This window comes from Pinus tabuliformis, chromosome 7, assembly GCF_031772625.1.
Source record: "Pinus tabuliformis cultivar Carrire ecotype Pingquan chromosome 7, CPIR1, whole genome shotgun sequence".
Lineage (NCBI taxonomy): Eukaryota > Viridiplantae > Streptophyta > Pinopsida > Pinales > Pinaceae > Pinus > Pinus tabuliformis.
The window spans coordinates 1495726750-1495735949 of NC_142293.1; the positions used below are offsets into that span (position 1 = coordinate 1495726750).

Consider the following 9200-nt stretch of genomic DNA (forward strand, 5'->3'; position numbering starts at 1 on the left):
TAGGGGTTTTCTTTTTCTGTTTAGGGCCGACCTTCTAGGGAAGAGGTTTCTCCTTGGCCCTGGATGAATGAAAAAAGGACTGAACAATCTGAAGGGGTTCGATATCTGAGGATGCAAATTGTGAAAGTGTGATCAGGTCCGATCTGGGGATAAGTCCAAATAAGCCCCTACAGTCGTGGGCTGCAGGTGAAAAAAAACTGAATACTGGAGCTGTGAAAACTCCACAAAACATAAAATTTGTGGATAATGAAAGACTTAAGTGTTACAGTGTGTTGTGTTCTGTTAAAGAATGATGAAAGGTTTAAGTGCAAGCATTACATTGTGAAATCCCATAGAATGTACTGGTACATTTTATTTACTGGTAAATTTCATAGAATGTGCTGGTACATTCAATTTATTGGTAAATCTCATAGAATGTACTGGTAAATTTTGATAATATCATGACGAATGAACTGGTACATAATATAAATAACTGTTTTTTTCATTTGACAAAAAACAGTGTGAAATCTCATAAAAGTCCAGACTTACCAAGCATCTTGACTCCGATTTTTGCCTGCTCAATAAGAAAACTGAGGCCGAGAAAACAAATATAGCAACCCCTTAAAGATCCATTTCAGCAAATGAAATCTTGTTGATCCGCAACTGAGATATCAATTTACAAAAGTGAAATCCACAACCTGGAAATACATAATATATTTTGAATAAAACTCTGTTCAGTAGTTTTATAAAATTAAAATATAGAAACTTTATCCATTTAAAAACATTGTGATGGATTGGAGCTGTGAGAATTTCACACAACATTAGTCATACATTGTGAAATCCTGCTGCGGAACTATCAGTTTACAAAAGCAAAGTTCCACAACGTGAAAATACATAATATTTCCAAAAGGTTTGATAACACAATCGCGCCAGGTAGGGGTCGAACCTACGACTTTCTGCTTAGGAAACAGACGCTCTATCCACTGAGCTACAGGCGCATGCGGAAATGTAGCTACAATATTTCCTTTAATATAAGTTAAGCTGTTTCCATTTTTTGTTTTCGATTCCCACCATTTTTGACAACTAAGTTGTTCGAATCCTGTAACAATTGTACCGTCCGGGTACAATTGCACAAATCTAAGCTACAGGCGCATGCGGAAAACTAGGTACAATATTTCCTTTAATATAAGTTAAGCCGTTTCCATTTTTTGTTTTTGATTCCCACCATTTTTCACAACTAAGTTGTTCGAATCCTGTAACAATTGTGTACCGTCCGGGTACAATTGCACAAATCTAAATGACAATTTCAATTTTCTTCCTCTCTGTTGCCCGATTCAGACTACTAGGACACTGATAATTGCACAACTGGGATCCGGGCTCTATTACCTAGTGTATTAAAACTAAAGCCACGAGGGCCCAACCGGGTTCGAACCGGTGACCTCTTGATCTGCAGTCAAATGCTCTACCACTGAGCTATAGGCCCATTCCTTTTATGGTTTGCATTCTCTTTCCAAATTGTTTCATTAAAAGACCTCGTAAATTGAAAACATAAGAACAAGGATGAGGGTCTACGGAACATGAACAAATAATTTAATTAATTATTACGATTGAAGTTAATATTATTAGTGAGTTTGAAAATTTTATGGCTTACACATGTTTAATAATAATTTAATTAATTACTGTAATTGAAGTTAATATTATTGGTGACTTTGAAAATTTTATGGTTTACACATTGTCTTATAATAATTTAATTTTAAAGTTATTGCAGAATGATATTTTAAATTAGTGTATGAGAAATTTTGTTTATGAAATGAGGATTTATTTTTATATAATTTTTTGATTTCTAAAATTTAGGAAAATATATACTATTTATTTAGTAAATTTGAATTTATAATATTTTATAAAGAAGTATATGTTTTTTTAGCATTTGAAATTTATGGATAATGAAATTATATTTTATTTATAAAGAAAAAATAATAAATTTTATATTTTTTTTTATTAATGAAAAGGAAGTTTTGATATTTTTTATCATTAACAATTATGTAAATGTTTTGAAAATCACTCATGCAATTTTAAGAAATTTCTAGTTCATTTTAGGTTTTGCTTTTTAATTTTTTTAATGTTAATTATTTTGATTATTGTTTAGTAGTATGTTGATCATTAATGTAATTCTTAGGATGAGGATATGATAGTATGGTGATATCATTATATGATATCTCTGACATAATCTTATTTTTAGTTTTCTTTCTCATTTCACTCTTAATTGTGGTTTTTCATTTATGATTGGGAAAGTAGCATTTTGAACTTATTTTGATTGTAAATTTCTGAATACGATCCTTTGCTTGAACTTCTTATATCATCGTTAGTTTCTTCTTCCTAACAAAACCCTTTTCATTGTTGACCTCATGTTGGGTTCTATCCACCTACTTGTGAGAACCCCCCATCTAATATAGATTCGAATAAGATTTTTAAACCAAGCAAGCTATTCAACAATGTTAGGCTTTGGACCTCCTTTGTTATCCTCGAAGGTTCATTGATGAGAACCCCTTAAAGCATCAAGTTGAGATATATGAATTATAATCGTGTCGTCATTTAAAAGTATGAAATACTATTTTGGTGCCTCTTAACTTCACCCTTTATGTCCATTACCATGTTTATTACAATTTGTTGGGTTGGTATTGGTATACACATTTATAAATTTTCAATATTAAGGTTTCTCAAGATCTTAGTGTTATATGGAAAATACTCATTTAATGAAATAAATAATGGAAACATTTAAATTCATTCTAGTTTATGTCCATTACCTTGTTATTTACCATTTGCTTAATTAGTATATACATTTCCAAATTTTCACTATTCAAAATCTTGATTTTATATCCAAATACTTATCTTATAAAACTAATAATTAAAATATTGACTAAATCTAAAATCTACCTAAAACTACCACCCCGTGGTGGATCAGTGTGTCGTAACGTATGGTGTAAACTAGGGTTCCCTCAATATATCAGTTTTTCTCTGGATGAGGTTATACCTTTCCCTACCTCTAGCTAGTCAGGCTATAAGGGAAGGCATAGCTACAACTATAAAAGTAGTAGAATGATCTGATTAATTGTATAGTCTTTTTCCTTTCTAAATTACTTGATAAAAAATTAATTTCTTTTAATTTTGTACAATAAAATGCATTTTTTCTTTTGTAATTTAATTTAAAATTGCATCTATCATTATTATGCATCCTTAAACCAACTTCAAGGTGCATTTTTTCTTTTGTAATTTAGCTAAAAATTGCATCTATCATTATTATAAATCCTTAAACCAACTTCAAGGCGATTGTATTCTTCTAATATTTCCAATAACGTGATCAAATGTGGCACCTTAATGTGATGCATCTATTTATCATATTTCTCTAGTCAATGCTATCAACTTTTGAGTGCAGAGGACATGAGAACATGTGATTTTCACTGTTTATTACTCCATCTTTGCAATGTTTGCTGCTTGTAGCTCCATATGTATGGAATACATAATAGCATCCACGTACAACTCTATTTCTATTTGTTTAATTAAGCATTACTTGTGTATCTATTTGTTTAATTAAGCATTCCTTATGTATTTATGTGTATGTTTGGTTTATAACTTATTTGGTTATAATGATTTTTTTTAGTAATATAATAAATTGATATAATTATTTTATTAAATATCAATTTGTTTTGTAGTAAAGTTCTTTTGAATTTGGGACATTGTGAATAATGTTTTTGGGTTTCAGAATTAAGGTTTTGGATAATTATTATTTTGAAATATTAGTGAATTAATTTTGATAATATTTATAAATTAAATAAGCTTTTTTTTTATTTTGTTATATTTAAAAGAATTTAATATGAACAAATTGGAGGTATGGTTATGGGATTTTTAAGTTTTATTTTTATTTTTTATATTTAAAAGAATTTAATATGAATAAATTGAAGTTATAGTTATGAGATTTTTTTTTTTATTATTGTTATTATTTATAATTTTATGGAACATTTTGAATCTTAAGTTTTAAAAAGTTTATGTTAAATTCAAATGTTGGTTTGAGCTAGTTGATTATAGTTTTGTTATTTGGACCGCAATGAAGGTATTATGTTAGACGAGACAAGGTTTGGGATGTTGTGCCCACTATCTTTGAGCTTTCAATCATCGATTTAATGAATATGGTACACAACGTGAGCTTCGCATGCACAAGCATGCAATTAAACTCTTGGCTTTGGGTTGTTGTTATGGCATGGAGAGTTGGCAGTTTCGCTTGGGGAAAGAGTTTGAGAGACGAGGGTAAGACCTCGACCTCCTAGAGTTTATTGTATGAGAAAGGGAAGAAGAATCTTGCCCTGGTATGGAATTTTCTAGTGTTTCACATGAGGAGAAAAAGGGGTTACGGGGCTTGTCACTCTCTAGTGCACGGTGGTGGTGTTGACTTGTGTATGTGGGTCGTGTTGTTCGGCAGAGCTTGTTCTTCATCGTTTTGGGTGAGAGCGCTCAACCTGTAAGTTTATTTCGTTTGTTCTGGTCTTGTGTCAAGTCTAGTCAGTAGTTCACTTGGGTCTTTGTGGTCAGTTGGTGTTGAAGAATCTAGGGCAATTAGGTTAATAAGATTCTTCTCATGATGATAACTATTTGTGAGGTACCTTTTTACTTTTTCTTATTAGCAAAATCTTCACTTGATATTATTAGAGTTTATTTTCTTACTTCATCAAATAGTTACCAAACAAAAGAGACAAGAACACAAGATGTTGGCTTTATGCCAGGGCCAAAACCTGTCACTCTTTGAGAGGAAAACCTGCACAAATTCTTTTTATGGAGATTACAATTAACGAATACTAAGGCCAAGACACTGGACCTAATAGTCCCTCCAAGATCAAGACACACGTTCTCTTGACATTCCTCTTCAAGATATTCATCATTATCTGGATACTAAGATCTGCCTTCACACTGAGATCCTTCATTGTTGCACCACTAAGATCATTACTGCTGCACCATTGCTGCTCCTTGATTCATCGAGATCATGACCTTGTAATTATGTCTCCATCAAGATCATGACTGTATCTATATCGAGATCATGATTACATCTATGTCGAGATCATGACTACATTTAGAATGTATACCAAGATAGAGTGTGTTACTATGGGATCACCGAGATCCTATTCATCACAAATATGTTGAGATTGTGTGTGCTACTATGCAATCATCGAGATCCTCATCATCACAAATATGTCGAGACTTCATCTCTATGGTACCCATCCGAAAGACACAGAGATGCTTGTCTGAATCCTTTGAGATTTGTGAAGTACAGTTACTGTAATTACCCATCGAAGTTGCAGAGGTATCCGAGATTGTGTACTATAGACAGACCTCTGAAGTGACATCTGAAATCCTTCCTATGAATTCCCTCCAAAACATCGGATGAATCTGAGTTCTGCACTGTCTCTTCCGGTACCCATATGATATTGCAGACTTGTATGAGATTCTGTGTCTACTACACCCATTGTGTCCTTCGAAGTTTCAGAGGTATGTCCGAAAATCCTGACTGTAATTATGAACCTTAATGCCTATTTATAGTGGTTATGCCTTCATAAATAAGCCGACATGAAAGAGTGCAGTGTTGTGTCTCCTTTTGTGAGCCGACTTGTCATTTATATTCATTTGTAGGCCGACATGACTGTGTTTCACATCGTTTTGCTGGAAGACTTCTTCTTGTGCATGTCTTGGAGGATTGTGCTTGTCTTGGAGGGCTACCTGACATTTCTATATACTCATATATTTTTCTCATGCTCAAGAAGAGATTCTTAATACATGATATTGACTCTTTGACTTATCCTAAGGCTCTCAATGGGAGCCACTACTAAATAAATAAAGTTCTTTCTCATGAAACCCATGCAGCAAGGTATAATAATAATTTCATTTTCCTTGTTTACAAAAATCAATGTCATGAAGATCGAATCTAGTTACACTTTCTTCAACACTTCCTCTTAACTAGGGAGGTATTCATGGTGGTACTTGGTTATTCTCAATCTGAAGAATTTCTCATAAGAAGAATCGGATTGGTAACCCATCTGTATAGCATCATAGTAAGCAACATTGTTTCCACAGAAAGACCTTGACTGACATCTCTGTCTCTTACTATATCAGAGCACAATGTTGGCCAGACTAATGACTATAGACACCTTAATCATTGTCTCTCAAGGTACACACCCACCCAGGTGTTCACTGAGTATGACCTTCTACGAATATTCTTATCTTGGGTTCCCAACCATCAAAGAATATCAATCCTCTTTCCTACTCTTGTCTTGGATGCCCTACACATCCTCAAAGAGCATCGGATGCCAGATGATTACCCAATCCTCCATTCTTTCTTCCAAAGTGAAGACAAGAATGTTGTGTCTATCTCTCCCTCTCAACTAGGGAAGATATGCCCAAGTTTCCTCTGATCAGAAACTTGCCCAAGCTCCCTTTTAATTAGGAACTTGTTAGAGCTCCCTCTTAGCTAGGGACTCTTCTATACATCAACAACTTCTTCTTCGTGGGTCCTTCAGCTACTTGATCAAATTCTCTTCTTGATGTCATGAAATTCAGTTGAGCTTCTTCCTTGTAGGGCCACAACCATCAATCACTTTCCTCCTTCATTCGTCATGTCATTCATTTCTTCATGGAAAGTGGCCTTCTTCATATCTGGAACCTTTGTCATATGGCTACTTCTTCATCATGCTTCTTTTATTCACCACATGAATTCTAGTTGTACTTGTATTTACAACTCTTGTTTGAGTAGCCCTACATGAACTTGTCCATATATTTTCAAGAAATCAAAAAAAAAAAAATCAAGTCATACCTTACGAGATGGCTCTTCATCATGACATCTTCTTGTAGTTATCAACATCCTGCATTCATGTTGACACATCTCCCAAAGATATCCATTATCAAGGGTCTTCATCTTTTCCATCAGAGTCTTCATATCTTTCTGGGAGATTTCCTAGTTAAGTCTTTTTAGTATTTTGGATGTTGATTAAATTCATTAGGGTTGCATATCCAACGATATATTCCTTCTCCACACATTCCATTCTAGGTTCTTTTAATCAGAGTTTCTTAGTTGTGATCAACCACCTCATACTTCATATGAGGACATATTATGTTGATTTCATCTAGTGTGTCTTATGCCTTCTTGTATCCTTTCAGAAGAGGAGATCATTTTTCTCTTGATCATGATTCTCAAGATAGAAGTAATGATCCACGTTATTTGCAACCATGTGACATGACATTATAATATTAAACACAAGCATATATACCTTATTTTAACTTTAGGTCATCTAGGCTTCTTCCAACAACTTCCTTGATTGAAGTGTCTTCAACCTCTTGATCTTTTGTTCATCTTATGTCACCATAACATCATCCATGAATTCCATAAGTTGGAGTTCTTGATGAAACACTTGATTCCTCTCTAGATTAGTGAACCCTTCGATGAGGATTCCATCCAAGAATATTGAGGATCTTATATATCCTCATCTAGAAAATGTTTCCTTTTTGTCTTGATGCATGATGAGCCTTGTCCTGGATAACTTCTCCCCTTCCTTCAATGTCCAATGATGTTCCCAAGAGCTATATCCTTAAATTTTGTCTGTCATGGATTTTGTCCTTCATGATTCCCATGGTGATGTCATGAGCTCTTGTTTATAATGCTTCCATGATGCCACGATGCATCATATTATCATTGTCATATCTTATAACATAATCTTATGATAGGACCCTTTTGTGATGGATACTATCTCAACCATAGTAGAGATTTGTTACTTCCTCTTTCCTTGGCCCTTTTCTTTAGCTTCCTCCATCTATTCAGTGATATGTGATTCCATAATTTTAGCTATGCCTATTCTGCCTTGTATGAGAACCCAACTTCCCTTTCCTTTCTGCACATGATTTATTCCTTTACCCTTCAATATTTTTGCCATCAACTTGTATTTCTCTATTTAGCATAGAGACCATAAGTTGTCGAATGAGGTAACCTTCTTATCCCATGGATATTTATTACCTTGATTATTTGTTAGTGCATTATGGTTATTTTCCTTTCTAAGTCTTCTAGATGGAAGATATCCTACATCCCTTGATACCCTTTACTTTCATGTAGATCAGATTTCTTGTGACCTTCTTCATTGCATCTTCAAAGAATGAGTTTATCATATACATCACTTTTATGTCTCCAATATTTCTATGTGAGGGGATCTTTCATAAGTATCCCTTTCCATAAATTTAGAGGAGACTTTTTAATATGTTTAATGACTTCAACTTCTTAGAGGATTATGACTATCCTCCTTCTTCATGCAAGGAATCTTGATTAACCATCCAACCTATAGATGTCCTTGCAATCATGAAATCATTTAACCAAACTTGATTATAGAATGAAAAGATACTTACTTGTCATGTGAAGATGAAATCTTCACCTAGATCATGTTGATGAAGAAGATGTATGAGGGCTTCTTCTTGAATGATCTTCTTTTAAGTGAGAAATCCTTTCAATAGAAAAGGTTGCTCCATTTTGATGAGGATGATTTACTACTTCCTTGGATGGTCTTCTTCTAGGACAAGGAGATGATCCTTGCTTGATTTCATAACCTTGAAGATGACAATGCCTTCTTGCCTTCAATATGCCTTCTTTTGTAGTGTATATCAGGATTGTTTCCATGGTGTCAACCTGTTCCAAGATGATGTGATTTTTATTTTGAGGTCATGCTTTGTAGACAATTTTTATGAGGGTCTTGGTGACCTTTTAATGATGACTTGTGAACATAAAATATCTTGTTGTTGTAGACTGTCTTCTAGATTGTATAGGCAAAAACCCCTGTTGATGTAGACTGTTGTTGTAGACTAATCCTTCAGTTTTTTCAAAGCTATACAACTTGCTTTGATGCCCTTCTTGAAAATTGATCCTTGTATGTCTCTTTTAGTTGCCTTCCCTTTAACTTCAACACCTTAGCTCTGATACCATGTTGAATAATCTAGGGAAATTAGGTTAATAATATTATTCTCACGATAATAACTATTTGTGAGGTACCTTTTTAGTTTTTCTTATTAGAAAAATCTTCACTTGATATTATTAGAGTGTATTTTCTTACTTCATCAAATAGTTACCAAACAAAAGAGAGAAGAACACAAGATGTTGGCTTTATGTCAGGGCCAAAACCTCTCACTCTTTGAGAGGAAAACCC

General features: G+C 33.7%; 2 non-coding genes across 2 annotated transcripts; both read right to left on the minus strand.

Annotated features, from left to right (window-relative positions):
• Positions 1-904: 904 nt before the first annotated feature.
• Positions 905-977, minus strand: TRNAR-CCU (transfer RNA arginine (anticodon CCU)). The gene has a single exon. It is a non-coding gene; the product is annotated as a tRNA-Arg (tRNA).
• Positions 978-1390: 413 nt separating this feature from the next.
• On the minus strand, positions 1391-1462 carry TRNAC-GCA (transfer RNA cysteine (anticodon GCA)). The gene has a single exon. It is a non-coding gene; the product is annotated as a tRNA-Cys (tRNA).
• Positions 1463-9200: the final 7738 nt, after the last annotated feature.